Genomic DNA, 20,550 nt, shown 5'->3' with positions numbered 1-20,550 from the left:
TGGAGAAGGCCATACTGGAACAGGTGCACCTCAAAGTGACTGTGGCTGTGGATAAGTCTATGCCACAGCAGGTATACCCCTGGAGAGTCTGTGGCTCATAGATAAGGCTACACTGGGAGCAGGAACACCCCTAAGGGACTGCAGTCTGAATAAATCCAAGCCAGAGCAGGGTCAAGGGGAGGAGTTCATTGCAAAGTTAAACCCTGTAACCTGGCCCAAAGGGTCCAGGAGTCGAGATTGTAACGGAAATACCTTTAAATTGTTGTAACGCATCATTTGAGTTGTATGTTATAGGGATTACTACAGCAGGAACCACCTGAACCAGTGGAGGACAAGCCCTACAAGAAGCAGTGCAAGTACAGCAGTGACCCAACCTGAGCTGGCTTTGGTGCCCAGCAGCTCCACGCAACACACCACCTCTCCTGTCCTGAGTGACCACCATAACAGATGGAGCCCAAAGTCATTGACTAAATGAACTCAGTGGACAATTTATGGACAATTCACAGACATTTCACAGGGGTGGTCCATAGACTAAGGGAATGATATCTCTCTATTATATCAAAGGATGGGAAGAGTGGGGGTGGGTAATGAGAATGTACTGAATAGTGTGAGACCTGTGCATGATGTAAATGGTATGGAACAAGGGGTGGAGAATGTGCTGGTTTAGGCTGGGATAAAGTTAATTTTCTTCACAGTAGCTAGTATGGGGCTATGTTTTGGATTTGTGCTGAAAACAGTGTTGATAATACAGGGATGTTTTAGTTACTGCTGAGCAGTGCTTACACAGAGTCAAGACCTTTTCTGCTTCTCATCCCACCCCACCAGTGAGGAGGCTGGGGGTGTACAAGAACGTGGAAGGGGACACAGCTGGGACAGCTGACCCCAACTGACCAAAGGGATATTCCATACCGTATGATGTCATGCTCAGCATATAAAGCTGGGGGAAGTAGAAGGAAAGGGGGGATGTTCAGAGTGATGGTGTTTGTCTTCCCAAGTAACCGTTAGGCGTGATGGAGCCTGCCTTCCTGGAGATGGCTGAACACCTGCCTGCCGATGGGAAGTGGTGAATGAATTCCTTGTTTTGCTTGGGGGGAGTGAGCAAACAGCCGTGTGGTGCTCAGTTGCCAGCTGGGGTTAAACCACACGCTGAGCTAGGTACAAGTCAGAGGGATGTGATTTCTTTGGTAATGGGCTTATCATACCTAGGACCTGTTCTTTGGCAAAGCAGAGCACTGTCCAGATTCCCTGAAGACTTAAACCTAGACATTTCATGACCTGAAGGCAGGGCCTGTACTTTCTTTGTTCTGCTCCACCCTAATAACACGGCTGGTTCTACGTACCTGGTGATAAAAAAGAAACTGGCAAACCTGTGGGTGTTATACGGAGGAAAAGGAAAAGGGATTAGCATTTCCATCTTGCTTCTGTTCCCCAGAAATGCTGGTTTCCTACCACCATTGCTTGGCAGAACACAGGAAACTTCATATAATGAAGCAACTAATGATGAATCAACAATATGTTTAGCCTGAGAATAGGATGGGAACAGAGTAGGAACCTCAGATCAATCTCACAAGCATCAGAAATGGGTTGTGTAGACAAAGAAGCAATAAATATTATGTTTTGCTGGGTTTTTCCATGCACTAATTCATATTGTTGCATGGAAATGAAAACTCCAAGTGTCCATTGTTTCCCCTTGCGTTTAATGGATGACTTACATACCAGCTAAAAGTTTTCAGCATCACTCCACTGAAGCATGAGGACTGGACCCATCATTCACAGGTTTTTGTTCCTGCTCCATATACTTCCAAAATTGTGATGTTACAAGAAGTTTCCCCAACCAGTTTCCATATAGATATTCCTTCAGCTGCAATTGCTTTAGAAAAGTCCAAGACTATATATATTTTTTTAATTTCATTTTTTCTTTTTTAGGACAGAATTAAGGAGCCCTAACTAGAAGTTAGATCAGAAGACACTACGGTTTGTCCATATTAGCCAGGCCTATCTAAGGCTTTGGCACTTCATTTTAACTCTCGGGTTTCTGAAAGGTGAGCCTCAAACTGCTGCTGCATGGTTCAGTCTGTACAGAAAGTAATCACACAATAAAAAATAAACTGCAAAGAGGTATGGATAGAGTTTTAACTTTTTCAAAAAGAAGCTGGCCTCATTTTTTTTAGCCATCATGTTCTAGGGAAATTTGCTGCAAATAATAAGAGTGAAGTCACTGCTCTGCATAGTTCAGACTAGGTGCACAACCTGCTTAGACTTGGCTTCAGAGCAAATCAGGAATAGGACATGGGCTGTTTTATGATGGGCATGTTTTGAATTCAAGGAAATTAACTTTTTTTTTTTTCCTCCAAAAATTACCATCCTACATCTGTATTTGAATCCACAAATGGTTCCTGATAGAACAACACTCTGATTAAGTCATCAAACAGAACACTCTCTGGCACTGGTAGCAGCAAGGCAGCAGCTGTTTCTAAGAGCAATTTTATGTCAAGTGTAAAAGCTGGCAAACTTCAAGTTAACATTTAGCTACCTGACCAGGTTATCTTTTTCAGTAGCAAGAAATGTGGAGTCAGCAGGAATTTTTCTACCCAAAGTACACAGAAGGAAAGGAACCTCTGCCTTTCAATTCATTATTCAATATACTTGATGCAACCCTTTTGTTCACAATCTGTAGCTACACTGAGAAACATAAGTGATCCAAAACCTCCAAGGACCTTAATCATTACAGAACATGCAGGAGGAACTTGTTGAAAACAGCAGCAGTAATTTAAATCTGCTGGCACTTTTGGAGACAAATAGCTCTGTATAAAATCCATCTGGAGGTGGCTTTCCCTCCTCTTGGTCTCTGAACACTGACGTCAGGACATTCTAACCTATACCACTGGGTGATTAGCGGGGCAGTTGGTAAATCCTGTAGATGATTGCATGGAGCATGCCAGTTGGTTAGCGGGGCTTTTTGTCTCCTGAGAGAAGCACAAAGCAATTCTGCTGCAGCCATCACAAGGAGAAATGCTACCCCAGAAACAACCTGTGTGCTTCTTCACAGCATTTTTACTGCTAGACAGCAACCATGGATTTTTCATGGAAATAGTTACTCTCTCCAAAATTACAAATCTTCACTATCAAAATCTACAAGCAATAGTGGGTTGGTGCTGTTAAGGCTTTTTTTGTTTCTCCACCAGAAAGTTATTTTCTCATGAATTTTTAGACAAATTCTAACAAATCATTTTCACTCCTGCCAGGAGAGGAAAACCAAATGTTTTCCTTGAGTAGAACTTGCATAACAGTCTCCACATCCTCTTTAATGTCATTTCTGGAATAAACATCTTTTTAAAGTTTGTTCTTTGATGGACCTGTCCAAGTACTAGGAATTTCTTAAAGAACAAGATAAGAGTCTGGCTTTTGAAACATTCACTGGTTACCTCTGCTGCCAATGCCAGCCCATTCGTCACTGATTCTTGTCCTACCTGTTCTTGAGAACTCTCTCTCAAAGTAAACTGGCCACTTGGATCTGTTGCTCCACAAATCTCTACAGCATCAAGGACTCATTGACAAAACTAGCAATGATGCAGAGTGCTGGGGCAAAAAACGCCCCACCGCTACCTGCATCAGAGGAGGATGTGCTGCAGCAGACTGAGACTTCAGAAGTCTCACATCACCAGTGAGACACCCGTAGGGTCTTGTCCTTGTGTGTGGACCTCTGTCTCCTTGCTACCTGCTACAGTGTTGCTCAAAACGTCCTCCAAGATTGGTACCTACCAGTTTTGTAGTTTGTAAACTTCAAAACACTTTTCTGGATTTTAAGGTACAAGGGTAGTACATTAAAAGTCAAGAGGCTTAAAGACAAGACTATGAAAAGGAGATAAACCATCTTTGCTATAGTTTTTTTAGATTAAGTCTACAGGAGCTTTTATGAAGCTAGTGAAAATCTTCTACATGCACCTTTAGGGCTCATCAATTTAAAATCATTTTCTTTCTGCTCCCTCCTCACTAAAAACAATGCTGAAAAGTTGCCAGCAATGTAATCCAGCCTGTGAAAAGCACCAAAAAGGCTTCTATGCCTACAAGTAACAGCACAGCTCCTCAAGGCACATCACTTCTGCTCCTCGTTGTATTTTTCCATTTTATTAATTTAAATAGGCAGTAACCTTTATTGCATGAAATCAAGATGGCAAAACATTAGATGTGATATGTGTGCTGGGCTTGGACTGCCTTGCTGTGAACTGCAGGAAAAAGTGGTGCCTTGAGATTCCCCGAGTTTGAAACAGGAGAACCCGTGTTACTTGTCCCCCTGCTCCCAGCTTCAAGGGAAGCTTTGCCCCACATCTTCTTTTCCACATAGCAGCCCACAGCAACCAAGTCAAGTGAGCAAACTTTTGCAGGAGTTCACCCTAAATAACATGTTGCTGCTGTTGCTGAACAGCAGTGAGCACCTCACCAGCACAGCTACAGGAACTTGATCCTTACCGTAATACTTATGCTTTCAAAATATTATAAGCAACTGATAATCAGAACAAAAGCAAAGCTAAAAACCACACAGCCAAGACCTTGGGATTAACATTGCAACTACAGACGAGCCTACCCTTCCCTTTGTTTTTATGCAGTATTTCATCCCAAATTTTGTTTGCCAGTAAACTTTTCAAAATAGAAAGCAGTATCATTTGTGTTTGTGCAATATCCAGCATCATGGGACCTTGCTGGTTGGAAGGTACAGAAACTGCACTGTTAAATGTGTGTTCAAGAACACAAGTAAGTATTCTCTCGTTTGCAAAAAGAATGAGGAAAAACTATAAAATAAGTGCCTGAAGCTTGAGATTAGATAAAAGTTCTAAGAGTCACTAAACATATCTAATTAGCAGAATGCACAGAAACATTGATCCACTGATACTTCATGGGAGAGTGAGAAACTTCTGTGTTTGAGTGAGATTACCTAGAATCAGCACATCTGGAGGGCAGGGTACGAGACTAGTGCCATCCCATTGGCACTGGTGTGTTCCCAGAGACACCCACAACCTGATTGCACGGGCTGGCAGGCAGAAGGGTGCAGGCAAACACACACTTATCTGGCCCCTTCTTCCCCTTTGTAGAAGAGAGCAGAGAGACCTGGCTCCTTCCCTGCTCCAGAGGAAGGATGTACAGAGCTAGGAAGGCAACACTTGCTGCCTTGCCAGCAGCATGGCAGCAATGTCTTCCTCAATTCCCAATGGTTTTAGCTGCATTGGTCTGCAGGGAAACGCTCAGAATAATGTCTCTGCTCAATGTCCAGCTCTGCAGTGTCAATCTCAAATTCAAAAGCATTTCAAATGCAGGATCACAGAAGAGGATGCAAAACCAGCTCAGTCCTGTAGTTGCAGGGAAGAAGAAATGCTGGCAATAATGGAAAGGCATCATCAGTATTATTGTGATAAAAGGTTTGTAATTACTACACTGGCAATTTTTCCAAATGGGTTGGCTTAGAGACAGGTCTCTTGCACTGATTACTAGATTATTTTCTTTACAAAGGTCTAAGTGGCTCTGTTTTCCAGATGAATAGCCTGAAGCTACTTGGTTCAGAGCTTTAGTCCCCTGAGATTCACCTTGGACAGTAAAGCAATGAGACAGATGAACACTAAACTATTCTGTGTATGAACCCAGCAGTGTTTTGGGTGATGAGAACACTTTAGGTAAAGTACCTTTCAATTTAAAATAAAGACAGAGATAAGCTGGGGTTAGTTAAAAGTTACAAGAAGTCAGAAGCAGCATTTGCTAACAAAGCATTTTAAACCAAGTAAACCTTTCTGAAGAGAATCTCTCATCTGGGAGAGCTGCCTTGCCAGGCAAATTAAGGGCAGTGGGTTGGCATTGGCACTTCCCCAATCCAGCCAACCCAGCCACTGCCAGACTTCTGGACTGCCCTCTCCCCCTCGCCTGCCCCCAAGGAGCAGCATTTTTTTTATCTGAACAAAAAATAATACATTTACCCAGCATTTACTGATCAACACTTACTTGTTTCTTGAAAGACAGCACCTGCACTCAGGGAGGGAAGCTCTTTGCAGCTGCCTGCACATCTGGCGCGTGGTGATGCAGGGCTGCTGGTAAGGACAAAAGCAGGGAGAGGCTGTGAGGGAACAGGGTGAGTATCTTGCTCTCACACGGTACCACTTAGACACAGGTTTCCATCAGCCTTTGCTAACATGGAAAAGATCCCGGGCAGCACAGCAGAAAACAGCAAAGTTCAGCCCCTCTGGTAGCTACTCCAAAGAGGATTTGAGGCCAGTGAATGGTGATGAGCTAGGAAAGTTTGCTCCGTCTGTGACTCAGGGTCTTGCTAGCATGCCTCAGTGGGCTTGTTTCGAAGCACTCTGCACTTGTGGATGGCTCCGAGCTGAAGGGCTCACCTGAGAGGAGACTCAAATACACCAGGGAGACCTTTGGGGGAAGAGAGAGAGAGGGAGAGAGAAGGAATGAAGAACAATGTTCATCCTTGAAATTTAAATCTATCTGTGGCTTCTACACAGTACATTTCAAACATCCCCATTAAATTATTCCATTAGATAAAATCCTATTAATCGGATGACTTGGTCAGCTGTGGCCTACTCAGAATTTGTTGTGGTTTTAGTATTTTGTCATCAAACATAGTGCTGGTTAATTCAAACCTCACAACACCAAGCAAAAATTGCCCATTATTAAGTTTCATATACAAGCAGCTTTCATCACACAAACACCAGCAAGGGCTCACACCACTCTGTACTCCACTTTACTTGTTTATTTAGTCTGGTTTACCTCTGAATTTCTTCTCTGGGTTCAACTGACACAAGCTCGCGCTTGTCTGAATTGCTCCTCTGCAAACACAAGAAACCAGCTCCAGCCAGAAAACTTTAATCTGTCACCAAAGTTTTTCAGCAGTCAGACCCCTAAGCATTAACTTTGGTAATTAAAATAGCTTATCTGACAAATTAGCAGAAGGGGATATACCAGCATATTTCTGTGCAACAGGGAGAATTTCTACCTTCTGCAGTCACCAGTGGACTAGCAAAGCCAGTATAGCACGACACATGATGTTTCAGCATCCCCGGGATAGAAAAGTAAGTAATCCAAGTCACCCACAAACAGAAACAAATTCAAAAGGTCATTAAAAAGCTGCTAAACCTCACAAAATTAAATAAATACATTAATTAATTAAAACCTGTAAGAAACAGCAGAGTTGAATTTTGCTGTAGTAGTATCACATGGCTTTGGAAACTGCCATTCAGTAATCCAACCAAAACTTGGCATGTTTCCATCTCTGCTTTTTCTCACTGGTTATGTCTACAGTATCATCATATACCCATCTGAAACATCAGAAAGACATGAAAAACAGGATGGAGGGATTCAAGAGAATTAATACTAGTATCTAACTTTCATCCTGTTCTTTTCATTCATGAATCTCAAACTCATTTATCCAAGATAGTGAGTAGTATCCTTTTGCAAGAGTGAATTGTAGCCATGAGCCACTACATGTATCATGGAACACAGCATGGCTGGCACGGGGAGTCAGTCCAGCATGGGAGCCCAGGCCAGGAAAGAGCATGATAGTCTGAGGAACTGAACAGCTCTTGCTCCAAAACATCACTACTGCACAGCCTAAGAAAATAAAGTGACAAAACTCAACAGTGCACCCTATACGCTCACACAGACCCTAGAGCCTCAAAGCAGCACCAGCCAAGGCTCATTCTGCTAGAGGCTGTACAAGCACCCAAGAAAGGTGGAAAAATCTGCCCAGGAGTTTTCTGTGGATATATAACACAATGCAGAAGTGCTAAATGAGTGGGAAGGAGGAGGAGAAGCAGCAGCAGTACAAGGAAGGCTGTTAGCAGATGTGTGTTGGTTGTAGCACACAGTCTCTGTGCCATCAAACCAGCCCCAAAGCAGGATTGGCAGAGAAACAAGAGCATAGTGGAGGCACTGACATCTATAAGCATGGAAAACAGGGGAAAGTTACTGAATGTAACTGATCTCAGCTAAACCACAGACCTACTGTCATATCAACATACCAAGTACCAACCCATTGGTGCTCTTAGAAGAGGGCAGAAAGCCAAGTGTGAGGCACAGGAGGCTTGCACAGTGTGTTCTTGTATAAGAGGATCCTGTGGTGGAACAGCCATTGCATGTTCTTGGCTCTGCACCACTGTCTGTTTCTAAGTACCACATAACCTCTGTCTTTAAGAAGTCCTTTTTCCAGCAAAAAGTGACTCTGAACTGTTTACTCTCCTTTACCAGCCCACCCTACATATACGACATAATTTATACTGCATACAGATCACAAATCCCAGTGAAGACTTTGTTGTGCTACTAGTCTGAGGCCAAAGGCACTCACCTGGGTGACCATCTCTGCATGTGATAGCTACCGAGATGAGCCTATGAACAGAGAACAGACTGCAGCAGCTGCTTTGAGGTTAAGATGAGTGACAAGCCCCCAGCCTTAAGCACCAGCATTGCACAATGCCTTTTCTTGTATCTTTTAGAAAATGACCTTTCAGGAATGTAATTTCCAAACTAGTCTTGCTGGTGACACACAGATAGAGGAAACAGAGAATTTACAGTGATTAGAATACATCATATTTATGGACTAACAAGACAGATGATGCAGTGAAGCAAGGAATGAACTGTAATGAGGCCAAGAAAAAATTAAACACATGCTATATTCCAGCCTAAACAGCAGTGTACAAATAGACAGGAAATGCAATCTAAAACAATTCACATAAAGTTTAGTAGCATTATAAAGGAAAACCAGAAGAGATCTTACAGCTTTTACAGACTTCATAATACAGAGTAAAAACCAATGGAAGACTGTAAGGCAAGTTAAGAGGTACTGTTGAAACATCTGTATCAAAGGCACAAGGAGCCTTTCAATCTCAGGAGCACTCGTTGCCACACTGAAAATTGTGAGACACTGCCAAACAGATTTCCAGAAGGTTCAAACCCAATCCTGAAAGATTTCATAGATATCAGCTTATTTGGGCAATATTAACATATTTGCAAAATGAAACCTACAGTTACATTAAATCCTCCTAAAGCTTGTAGGATCTGATCGCCTCTAGGTATGTGACAGATAAATGCAATAGGGAAGGTGTCTCCCAAAATGAAAAGGTGTAGCAGGGAATAAAACTGGCTTTGAGGAGAAGAAGAGTGAGAAGCCAAGATTTGAACCTGTCCCTGAAAAAGCCTTGGTGGTCTGTTACTCGTGGCTGAACCATATTGTAGAAAATGCTGTGTCAAAGGATATACTGGATCACCAAAACAATATTGCTGGGGGGATTATTGTGATAAAATTTAACACAAGGAATTTCTTTATAGATAGGAACATCCTTAAGATTGTAAAAATGTTCTTTATGCAAGCTTGTACTTCTACTATGAAAAAAATTACGTACAAGCTTAACTTTATATGTGTTGACTAATTAAAATCAACGGGGATAATCATGTGCTTCAATTTAACGTTTAGCATTATAAAAATCAAGTAGATTGGCATGCTGGTATGTTTTCATCTCTCTTTGGTTCACTATATATTTTTGCAGCTGTATTCAGGATAACGGGAAGAACCGCAACTCCCAGAAAGCAAAGAGATGATGCAAGATTTTAAAATGCTATCAGAAGTAATAAAATTTTTGTAAACTATCCCTTTTACTTGGGAGCGCTCATTTTTAAAGGTCCCCTGTACATACAACATTATAAAATATTTCCTCAAACACAGCAACTTATTAGCTGTATTCCTGACTAGTTTCTTAATTGGGCTCAGAAGTAAAATTATCATTCAGATGTTAGCAGTTTTGCTGTTCAACATCTAATCTATTTTGAAAGCTTAAATTCTATAAATATTTAAATTAAATATAATCTGCATTTGCTTAGTGATTTTAATTAAGAATTAAGTTGCTGTTCCCCTGAAATGTGTAAATGTTTAAAGCCAATGCAGTAGCAGGATAATGTCAGGGCATTTAAAATTCTGTACCATTATTAATACATTTTTCTGTGTATTGCAGGCTGAGTTTAGCCCCATAGTTGAGCTGCTACACAACTACTTAGAAGCATCTTTAAAAAAAACCAAAAAATTACAAAAAAATTTGAAAACTCAAAACTTTAAACTGCTGTGACTGAGACACAGAACAGGGTTTTACTCAGGTTTTTTCCATTTGTATTTCTACTTTAAGCCCAGTTTCTCCAGAACTTCCTTCCACAGGCAAAACTCTAGGCCTATGACTTTGAGCCCACTGGATTTCTTCTGGGTCTCATGAAGGAGCCTCACAGAGATTTATATGGCTTTAGGAAGAAAAGTCACCTATGCTGACTTCACGCTATTCTTTTAAAACAAGATAGTTACAATACTGTTCAAGAAAAATATTTATTGCTTGCATGAGGGAATGATATCTGAATCCTACCCATGGACTCCCCTGGTAGTAAGTAAATCCAAGAAGACTGAAGGGTAGCCCATCCACCTCAGACCATGTCCCCAGCACAGTGAACCCGCACTGAGGATGCCTGTTTCAGAGCATCCTCCTCAAGCTATGTATGCATGCAAGAAGCAGAAATGTCCATGGTTACTGAACCAGGCTTCACCGGAGGGCACTGCGAGCTACGGGCTGCGTGTGGGAAACACAACCTGATAAGACATGTGATGAAGCCAGCATGCAGCTGTCCACACCGCAAAAGGTGACCCTGCAGAATGGTGTAGTCAAACTGAATGCACCCAGGGCAACTCCTGTGTGTTACTGGATATGGTAAAAACACACACCTGCTTCCTCTGCAGAAAGGAAGAGCCTTATACCCAGCATTTCCAACCCTACTGTAAGACAGCTGGAGAAAAGGCCTCCCATCACAAAGACCTCTGAGAAAGAAAAACATACATAAAAGATGCAAGACACTGGATAGGATCAAATAAGATGCCTAAAGTCCAGGACTGAGAACAAAACCATTACAGATATTTAATTAGAAAACTAGCTATTAAAGTAGACTGCAGTTGTTTAATAATAGTTTGTCAGTGAACTAATGTAATTAACCGTTGGACAGAAACGGGGACAATACAGTGGTTATAGATCTCGGAAAGAAGTAACTAGAGAAGAATGAACTGCAAAGATTATAAAACTCAGTTTCAACTGAAGTTTTCTTCTCTCTTAGTCCACAAACAATTTAAAATGTTTCTTCTATTTGTTCTGATCTTTGAAAGTATGACTGCATAGACTGCAGTTACATTTTGACCACAACATAGACACTGTACTGGACAACTTTTTCTCTGCATGTTGGTTTGAGGCAGACAGCCAGAGGCAGAGGGATGGGCTATACCTGCCCCTTACCCCAAAACTGCTTAAATGGGATTGAACCGGGAACCAGCAAATAGAACCCCCAAAAACTAGAATGAAAGAATATTTAAACGCAGTTTCAGTAATACTGGATGTTACTAACTAAAGCAAAAGAAAATTATTATTTTACAGAAAATGGCTTTCAGTTTTCCTTTGAATGGCTTCATGGCATGTAAGAAGGTAGTTGTGTATCTCCAGAGGCCTGATTTTAAAACCTCTAATTCATAACTAACAGCACACTTGGTGATCTAGAAAAAAACAACCCACCACAAAAACCCAACTCAACACCCCACAACAGAGCAATTCCCACACACACATTCACAAGAGGGCAGAACATTAACTCTCATTTTGATCTTTTGATGAGAAAGACCACAATTTTGACACAGAACTGCATTTTCTCCAGTAGACACTAAGCAACTCAGAGTAGCACAGACCAAGAGAGCATTTTCAACATGCCATCTATCTAACTTCAATCCGTTATACCAATTCAACTGATGACACCCAAAGTCCCAAGGTACGAGCACATCACCGTTTCTTCATTAAAAAATCAGCATGAGCAATTTCGGATATGTAGATCTTATGGAACACTCTTAGGAAAGAAAATAGAATAGAGGAGAGCAAAGAGTGAATGATTAAGCTTTTCTGCAGCCAGGAAAAGCAGGCAATAATGTTCTCCACCACACTCAAATTTTCATCCCGTGGAAGTTGGCCCTGGGCTAAAATTAAACTGGGTGCAAAGTGGCAGGTTCTCTGCCACCAAGGTAGGGTACAGCAAACACATTAAACCCACAGCAATTCTACACAGCTTCAGCTTTGCCCTCTGTCATTTTCCTTTCTACTGCAGACCTCTGCACAGAGAACAAGACAGATGCAAGTATTGCCTTTCACTCTGTCCCTCAGACACTTCTCCTCTGACATTGTCTCCAATTAGCATTCCTGTTTGTTATCCAACATATCGCTCATAATAATTTTAGTGCAGTCAACCAGTTCATCCCCAAATGAGATGAAGGTTAATGATGGTTTCTGTTACTGTTACTATATGCTTTGCATAAGAAAGGGAATGGATTTCTTAAATAACAGGAGACAACATTCCTTTCCTGAAATTCCTTAGAGCAGAAGACATCCCTTCTTTACCACTGAGATTCAAGCGGACTGCCCACATTTTACCAGGTCAGGAGTTGCTTTCTGCCCTGACACACAAGTACCTGTGGCCAACAGAGAAGTGGCCCAAGTGTCTTTAGTCTAGATCCTTTTCTGTGACAGAGCAAAAAATTGCCCCTTGAAAAGATGGAGCCAAATCCACTACTGACAAAGCTATTTGCATTGGTGCACTGCTGGGGTTGTTTTCTCCCTTGCCCTAGACCAGATATTCAGCCCAACACCTCAGCCCATGAACCACACACCACCCCCAGCCCTGGGGTCGGGGTGGGTGGAGGGAAGGGGACCTGCTGCTCTGGAGTCAGGAAGGGTGACAGCGGCGTCAGCTCCCCCCATCACCTCCAAAGCAATGCATGCTAAACCCAACTTGGGCATTTAAAGAGCAGAAAACATTAGAGGGAACGCTATGCAAAGCAGAAGCATGATCTAAATAGAATTTTGACCTAGTAGCCACAGACTGCAGCCAAAACATTTTCATTTAAGTAACTGATGTTAACCTTATTGTATAATCCTAGTTACCTGCTAATCTTCCCCCAAAGAAAAAGACTGATTCAGATTGCCTGGTAACAGTTACCACTGGTTGTGTCATTACAGTAACTTCAAGGGGTTTTTATGCTAATAGCACACCATGGTTAGCAACTATACTTTTTCCTAATTTTTACATTTCTTATTTATTAGATGATTAATTTTACCTGCAACTTGTGTCAAAATGCTGTAGGATTGAAGCTGGAATTCAATTAACAATACGGAAAAAAAGTATTTTAATAGGTGCACTGATTACAAAAGAAAACATCAAACATGATTCGCATTTAAATGAAAGTCATATGAAGAAAATTATCTCCATAATTATTGACTGCAGCCAATTGTTGCTGATCATAATACGATCAAAGGGCTAGAAGAGACCTCACCTCACCTACACCTTTGCCTAAGAAAGGATTGATGATAGCTGCTCTTCTGAACCAAAATAGTTTGTAATTAAGCATAATTTCATGTGTTTAGCCAGAGAATTCCCTGGGTTGTAGCTTTCTTTACATGTTAATAGGAAACATCTAATGCTTAAATATTGGTTTTATGTAAATTTAAGATATTATGATGGGTTTAAATCTTAATACAGAAATGGTGAGTTGTCATTTTAATTCTAAAGGGGATTGTTTCAAATGTTTTGATTTCAAATAGAAATACCAGGTTTAAGTTAAAAACACACACAAAAAAACCTGCAACAAAAACCCCACAACACTTCACGCCCCCTGGAGATGGAACTGATCTGAAGGATGCTATCAACAAGAACGAGCATGGGGCAGATGCAAAAACTTAATCCTCAATGGCACTGAAGCAGCTGGGGCAGGAAATGTAGTCCAGCACCCCCACACAACCAATTCACAGGAGCAAAGGGATCTTATCCAAAATAGGAGACAGTGCCTGGGCTAAACAGAATGTCAGGCACATCTCAGCTCATCACCAGGCTCAAACACCCACTCCTTCAGTCCCTGCTTTTCACTGGATCCCACTGACCCGCTTGCCAAAGTGGGAAAACTCTCCACATGCTACTTGCCCTGGCGATTTTGCCACGTCAGTTTTGCTCAGGATCACAAACGTGACCCATGCTGGTCTCAGGAGGGTCCAGATGTTCAGCAAGGCTCATCCCCACACAGCAGGATGTCATCCCTCTAGCTGGCAGTGAAGCCCGTAGGCCAGCAGTTGCAGCGCAGCCCAGGAGAAAGCTCCTCACGGCCCCATCCAGCAAAGCACTCCCCCTGTTCAGGTCTGAGCATGCAAACCATCCCACAAGCTTGCCAGCGGGCTCGCCCATGTGCCCAGCTGAACCCAAGCCCTGCGACAAAGTCTGTGAACTCAGCTACCTGGTGCTACAGCCATGGTGCAGGCAGCTGCAGTCCCGCAAGGTCTGGCTTAAGCTTCGAGCTTTAGTTCAAACGGGAATTAACTCAGGGAAGCCCTTAAAAATCCCTCCCGGCTTTAGGATCTCTTAAAGCAACTATAAATCACTAGCTTTTTGTCTTGGCACCAGGCTTTATACTTACTTTGTGTTACCATGAACGACTGCCAAAAGGGAGGAGAGAGGAACACAGGTCCATTAGCCATACTTTATTTTTTCATGATCTTCCCAGAAGTCATTGCCCACGCTGTTCTGATGCATCTTTGCAGTCTTCATCCAAGTCACTGAAAGCCCTTGCTGCAGCCATGGGATATCTACAGCTTTTAATCCTGGGTGATAGCAGTACAGGTAGCAAAAAGAGAGCTGAACCTCCAAACAGTACCACTGGGAAGAACAAATTCCATGTTAGCTTGCTCTTTTCTTCATAGAATGACATGCACTGTCCAAGTTGCAGACAATGTATAAAGTACCAATTCTGAATATATGCAAAATGAAGGAAGTGGCATTCCTATCAGCAGGAAACATTTGGGTCGAATTTAAGACAACTGTTTGAGAATGATCGAGTGTACTTACCCCAAGAGTTCATAGTCACAAGCCTAATTTTGTCACCATCTAAAAATTACTGAGCCATTTCTACTAAAATGGGTGTGCTTATTTCTGTCCCTTCAGGTGGGACTCACCAAAATAATTGGCCAAGTGCTCACAAAAGGGGTGAAGAAACACATACTAGGGCCTCTGCTACAGCCACTGCCTTCGCAAAATGCTTATTTAATATTTAAAGACTATGAGGCTGCATTTTGCACTGTTGACTTTAAGACCTAGTCTACCTAAGACAGGAAAAGTGCAGTTTAGTTTATTTAGTTATTAGTCTTTCAAGACAGTCTCAGAAAAAGTTCTTTAAGAACACTAAGCAACAACAACTAATAATATCTGAGTCAGTGGGCTGTCTTGGTTTTAGATGTTAAGGGGTTCTCTGCGGATTTTCCCATTTATTAGTCTTTTTTTTTTTTCAGATTAGAACATTATTTTTATAATTACAGTTGTGAAATATATCTCTTATGAGGGTTTTCCCCTTTCATGCAGGATTCCAGAGTGATTTACATTGAAAATTATGAAGCCTTAAAACTTCAGTTTCCTGTGGGAAATACTGTTACTGCAAGGTCAGTAACAGCAAATAATATTTAAAACTCATGGAAATACATTTCTTGTGGGGCAGCCAAAACGCTGCAGTCCCTAATGACCTGTGCCACAGGACTAAGAACTGAGCAGCTGCAACTTCCAGCAAAGTTCTGAACATCACCAATTTGGGGATTAAAAACTCTCCTAAACTCATTATGGCCAAGACAGAGTGAGAGGACGATGGGCATCTCTGTCCCTGAAATGTGCCACTACCTTCCATATGATTTGCTCATATGAAAGTCTGCTTTCAGTGTTTTAAGATTCCTGAAATCCTTTTACATGAATTGTATGTAATTGTAATAAATGCAATAAAAAAGCATCACAGAACTCATTTAGCTTTCCCAATCATTTTCTAATGAATACTTTTGCAGGCACATAGTACCTGCTCTGCAGCATGGGCCACTCAAACATGGTGTTTGAACAGCTACAATCCAGCACTTTGAAAAGCCATCACCCAGTCCCCACGCCTGCATTCAGTCCAAAATACTATGTTTATTTAAAGGTTTTGCACAATTTCAGAAGGCTGCACAATGTCGCACAGATAAGCCGTGCTGCAGAGGAAGCGGAGCCAGGGAAAGGGCAGGCACTGGGGAAAAGGGCTGGCTCCACAAGACAAGCATAACAAATGCTGCATGCTTGGCAGGTTCATTGGTGCAAAAAAGGAATTAAGAGCAGCCTTAAGAGCCATAGGACACAGGAGCTACCTAACGTTTGAATTTTACATTGGATTTACTGATCTTGTAAATGTCCACATCATTGTGAGTCACAAAACTCATATCCTACAATCAAACAACCAAGTGGAACCTTCAGTTTTTGTAATATTGCGAGCAGGGGGGAGGAGGTTATTCCCCACGGCTGAGAACCAACAACTGAAAATAATATGATCCTAAAATGAATAAAACTTACAGAAGTAGTTAAAAGAACCATTAGAAATCCCTCAATGTAAAGGTGCTGAGTCATGGGTTTTTGAGCATGTGCCAGGACTGCACTGCTCAGAAAACAAATGAACTCTTTAAAGAAGATCTTTCGTAACTCTTCTGAAAATAAAAATTTGTCAAGAGAATTGAAATAAGTTCCCACTATGGACAATTGAGAATCGCACATCCAGTGCTACACTGCATCATGATGAAGCTGGTCCTACCTAATGCCTGGTCAGAATCCCTAATGGACATCAATTATTATACAAGGAGATGAATTAAACATGAAGATTATTTATTTCCATAATACATTTTAAATACGTATTTACTTGTATGTGATGAAACTTTTATTGTTTTTCCTTGGGAGATAAAAAGGACAAGATGCCTAGCGTTAAAATGAATTTTCTAATTGGACTTTAATGAACCTTGTCAAACCTCTTGATGCAGCTTTCTCACTTTCAAAGATCACTCAGTCCCTGTCTAAAGAATGGGCCTGCATTAGGATTTAAAGGTCTCCCTTTTAGTGGCAGGACTGTGCATGCTGAGTCTTAAATTCTACCAGAGGCAAAATATTTTTCTTTCCCAAATTAAGAAGAATCAACACATTAGGCAAATGGAATTACTTTACATTATTTTAGATAATGTAAATAATTTATTTCATTTGTGAGGGAAAGCACTTAGGAAAACAAAACAAAACAAAAACCAAAAAACAAACAACCAAAACACTGCCAGTTGTTGGCAGATTAAAAGCAATAGCAAATTCTATGCTCCAGAAGTATTTTTTTCCCTAAAGTTTCCTGTTGAAAAAAAGTAAATTATTGTTTTGGCTTTTCAGAAAGAGATCACATTTTGACTAGTCTGCTGTGACCAAGGTTATGGCAAATGCATTAAAACTGGCGGTACATTTATGCTATTCACACTGCCAGGAAAGCTGTTACCGGATTTTCTTTTTTTTTTAATGCAAACATTACTTTAGCAAAGAAATATTCTGTGTGATTCAAAGAGAAAACAGTTTCAGACTACACTGAAAGTTTGCATATGCCAATGTCAGTGAAGGCAAAGAGGACAGCGTGGATGTGTTCCTCTCTCTGTGCTCTTCTTGGTTCAGTCTCTCCTCCAGGCTGCAATGGGTCCCTAAGTACCCGCAGCAGGGCTCCCATAATAGCCCCAGATATTCTTAACAATAAGGCAGACGTGGCTTCCTTTTTTCACAGGCCTTTTGGAAACATTTTCTTCCTCTTAATGTCAACCTTTTCCTCTTATATATGTCTCTTCCTTTTGCCTCAAGGAGGCTTTTATAGCCACTGTGTCTCATATTATGGATCTAAAATGCCAAATCAGGCTACAACACTGCAATGAATTATTCCTGTCAGTCCCATATTACAGACTCAGGAATTCAGATTGCTGTCATTGTCAGTAGCTCCAAAATTAATCCATATCGTTTATGAGCAACCCTCAGTTCAATTTCATTACCTTACACCAAATTTGAGATAGGGAAAACCACAGCTTCAATCCAGAAAACCGTATACTATGCATCAATTTACAGGAGCACTCCTAATCTGAGGTTGGGCAAACACTTGCTCTCATGCTTCTGCAGTATCAAAGGCTGTTTTCATTGAAAAGACCTTTTCAATTATGTTGTATTCCTATTCTTTTAACAAAAGGGCCCCTGAAGAAATATAAAATCCTCATTTAATTACATCCCAAGCCCTAAAAGCCCCTTGCTGCTTTGTAGGAATAAAAAATTCCTAGATGTTAAATAGGAACATCATTCTAAAGGAAAGATAATGGCAAGGATAAAACTTTATTCATGAAGAAAACTAGAACTTATTTAGTTTTTTAAAGACTTAATTAATAAAATTCTCTGTGGGTATCTACAAATGTTAAATTAAGATCAAGACCGTAAACAGTTTGTCAAGACAGATGAGCGCATCAAAGCATTTCAAAGAGGAAGAACCTGAGACTTGAAAAGCTGTCAGAGAGCAGAAGTGAGAAGAAATAAAGGCTAATGAAGTAACCGCAATGCCTGAAGAAATGTCTAGAATAGGTTTTCCTTTACATTATCATCCTCTGACCTTAAGAGGACTAAAAATGAGGCTGAATTTGCTTCATGAGGCTAAATTCACTTCATAACATTCTATATTTTATTACACAGAGGTGCAGAATTCTATAAAAAACTGTTCTTCCTTTTCTAATCTCCTCTTCAGTTTATACCTGAAAGATCTCTTTGCTATTATTTCAAAATTATTTGTCACAGTCAGAGGAGAAAATACTGCATACATTGCCGTAAACCTGCTGAAAAGATGCTATACCTCTGCATTTGCAGAAATACCCACATAAGGACTCACTCCCCGGTGTTGTCCTCTCTAAAGCAACCAGGAGCCTATAACCTATAATGGCCTACATATATCTGTATACGTATACCTCAATGGCTAGGCATAGAGATCAATCAGAAAGGTCTTCAGATATGTTGTTGGCAATGGAGCAGACTAAGGCTATTAGGCATCAGATAGATGCACAGACATGCCAAGCTGTATCCCAGGGGACATCCTTCTCCGCTGCTGACTGCAGCACAGCCCAAGGTCTCCTGCCTTCACTAGCTAAATCAGACCCCTCAAATGGTAAGGCAGGGAGAAAACAGCCCACTTACTAGAAGTAATTCAGTGTAATTTCATGTAAATAAATGTCTACAAATATCCAGAACAAACCAAACTTTTCTGCATCTGTAACCTAAGGCTCAAAAAACAACACAACACCCTCATGGTGCAACATCTTTCTGCTTCAGACATTAGCTGTGGCAAACAAGTACCCACTCTGGCATACAGCATGATACAACTCTGTACATGCACCTCTCATCACCAGCAAAGGCAGGTATATGAAGAAGTCCAACAAAAAATGTCTATTTATTGTTGACAGTAAAGAATTTTTTGGGAGAAGGAAGCCAAGTTAGCAAGCAACTGACCCGAACTCTAAAACAGCAGAGCCTGCATGAGCTGTGTACTCAACCTCATATCTCCTCTGCGAGCTCATAAACAAATGGGTATAAGCTTTTATAATAGTTCCCTTAAGTTTTCAAAATAATACATTTTTGTACCCATCATGATTTATAATGAATGTCCATTTTTATCTTGTGTAACACATGCTGAGTTTGTAGTCTGTGTGCCAATTCTTTTGGAGCAGCAACGTTTGAACCCTACATGGAAAGGACTAAATCTGCTGTGGGCATTGGGATTAATCCCTCTGACTTGTCAAAATCTAGTCTCAATCCTGTCTCAGGGTATTCATTGCTGTGTTAGCCCCCAACACAACCTGAAATTTAAATGTACTTGCTGTGAGAACATTGGAAGATGATGTTTCAGTTGCTTATTTTACTGAGTGTAATGCTTTCCAAAATACAATGTTTTTTGATGCATGATTATTTGAAAACCCTGTTCTTAAGACAAAAGCTAAATCAACAAAACAATACATTTCACTTAGCACAGACCATTTGGGAACACTACTGGCAACGCATAGAAAAGCGCTCATTTCTAGAGACACGTATTGTACCCATGTCCGACTACAATAGTGAGTGCATTGCTCTCCAGAAAATTGCCATGGTCAGACCATGAGCTCCTTTCAGTGAAGGGGGCTGCAAAGCCCCAGGTGCCAGGAAGGAAACCTCCTGGAGCTACGGGAGCCTTGGCCACGTGTCCTGGTTTGCAGGCTCAGTGCCACCACTCCAATTTCCTTGCTGGGTTGGATTTATCAGCCTGTGACCCCAGGAAGGAAAGTCCCTGCACCCCAGGAGACAAGTTTTCATGTTCCAGATCCAGTTCTTCAGGCCCTGGAGCCTCAGCACAGAGGAGCAGAGAAGGTGGTGTTCATTTTCTAAGTCCATTTGATGTGGGGAAAGAAATACTGTGCAGGATGAAGACAATCCCTTTGCCACCAATGGGAATTCATCATCATATAGTCATGCATGGCAGCCATGCAGCCACTTCTCCACTACCATCTCCCACTGCAAGGGTTTCACAAAGAGACTCATAGCTGTTTTCAGGCGGATGTTGATAGATAAGATACCTCTAAACTCATCTTCCCTCCAGTGGAGCAC

At 41.3% G+C, this 20,550-nt stretch overlaps 1 protein-coding gene across 8 annotated transcripts in view; it reads right to left on the bottom strand.

Moving 5' to 3' along the window:
* LOC128154031 (5-hydroxytryptamine receptor 2A-like) overlaps positions 1–14,823 on the bottom strand; it is a 108,147-nt gene extending 93,324 nt beyond the window's left edge. For all 8 annotated transcript variants that reach the window (XM_052814070.1, XM_052814071.1, XM_052814072.1 and 5 more), the window contains exons 1-2: positions 14,510–14,823; positions 5,989–6,411 (exon numbers count right to left, since the gene is read on the bottom strand). The gene's annotated coding sequence lies outside the window, so the exon portion shown is untranslated. The remainder of the gene's footprint in view (positions 1–5,988; positions 6,412–14,509) is intronic.
* Positions 14,824–20,550: the final 5,727 nt, after the last annotated feature.

Source organism: Harpia harpyja, chromosome 18 (genome assembly GCF_026419915.1).
Source record: "Harpia harpyja isolate bHarHar1 chromosome 18, bHarHar1 primary haplotype, whole genome shotgun sequence".
NCBI lineage: Eukaryota > Metazoa > Chordata > Aves > Accipitriformes > Accipitridae > Harpia > Harpia harpyja.
Note: the sequence above shows the minus strand (reverse complement) of the source record. Positions and strands in the feature narration are given on the sequence as shown.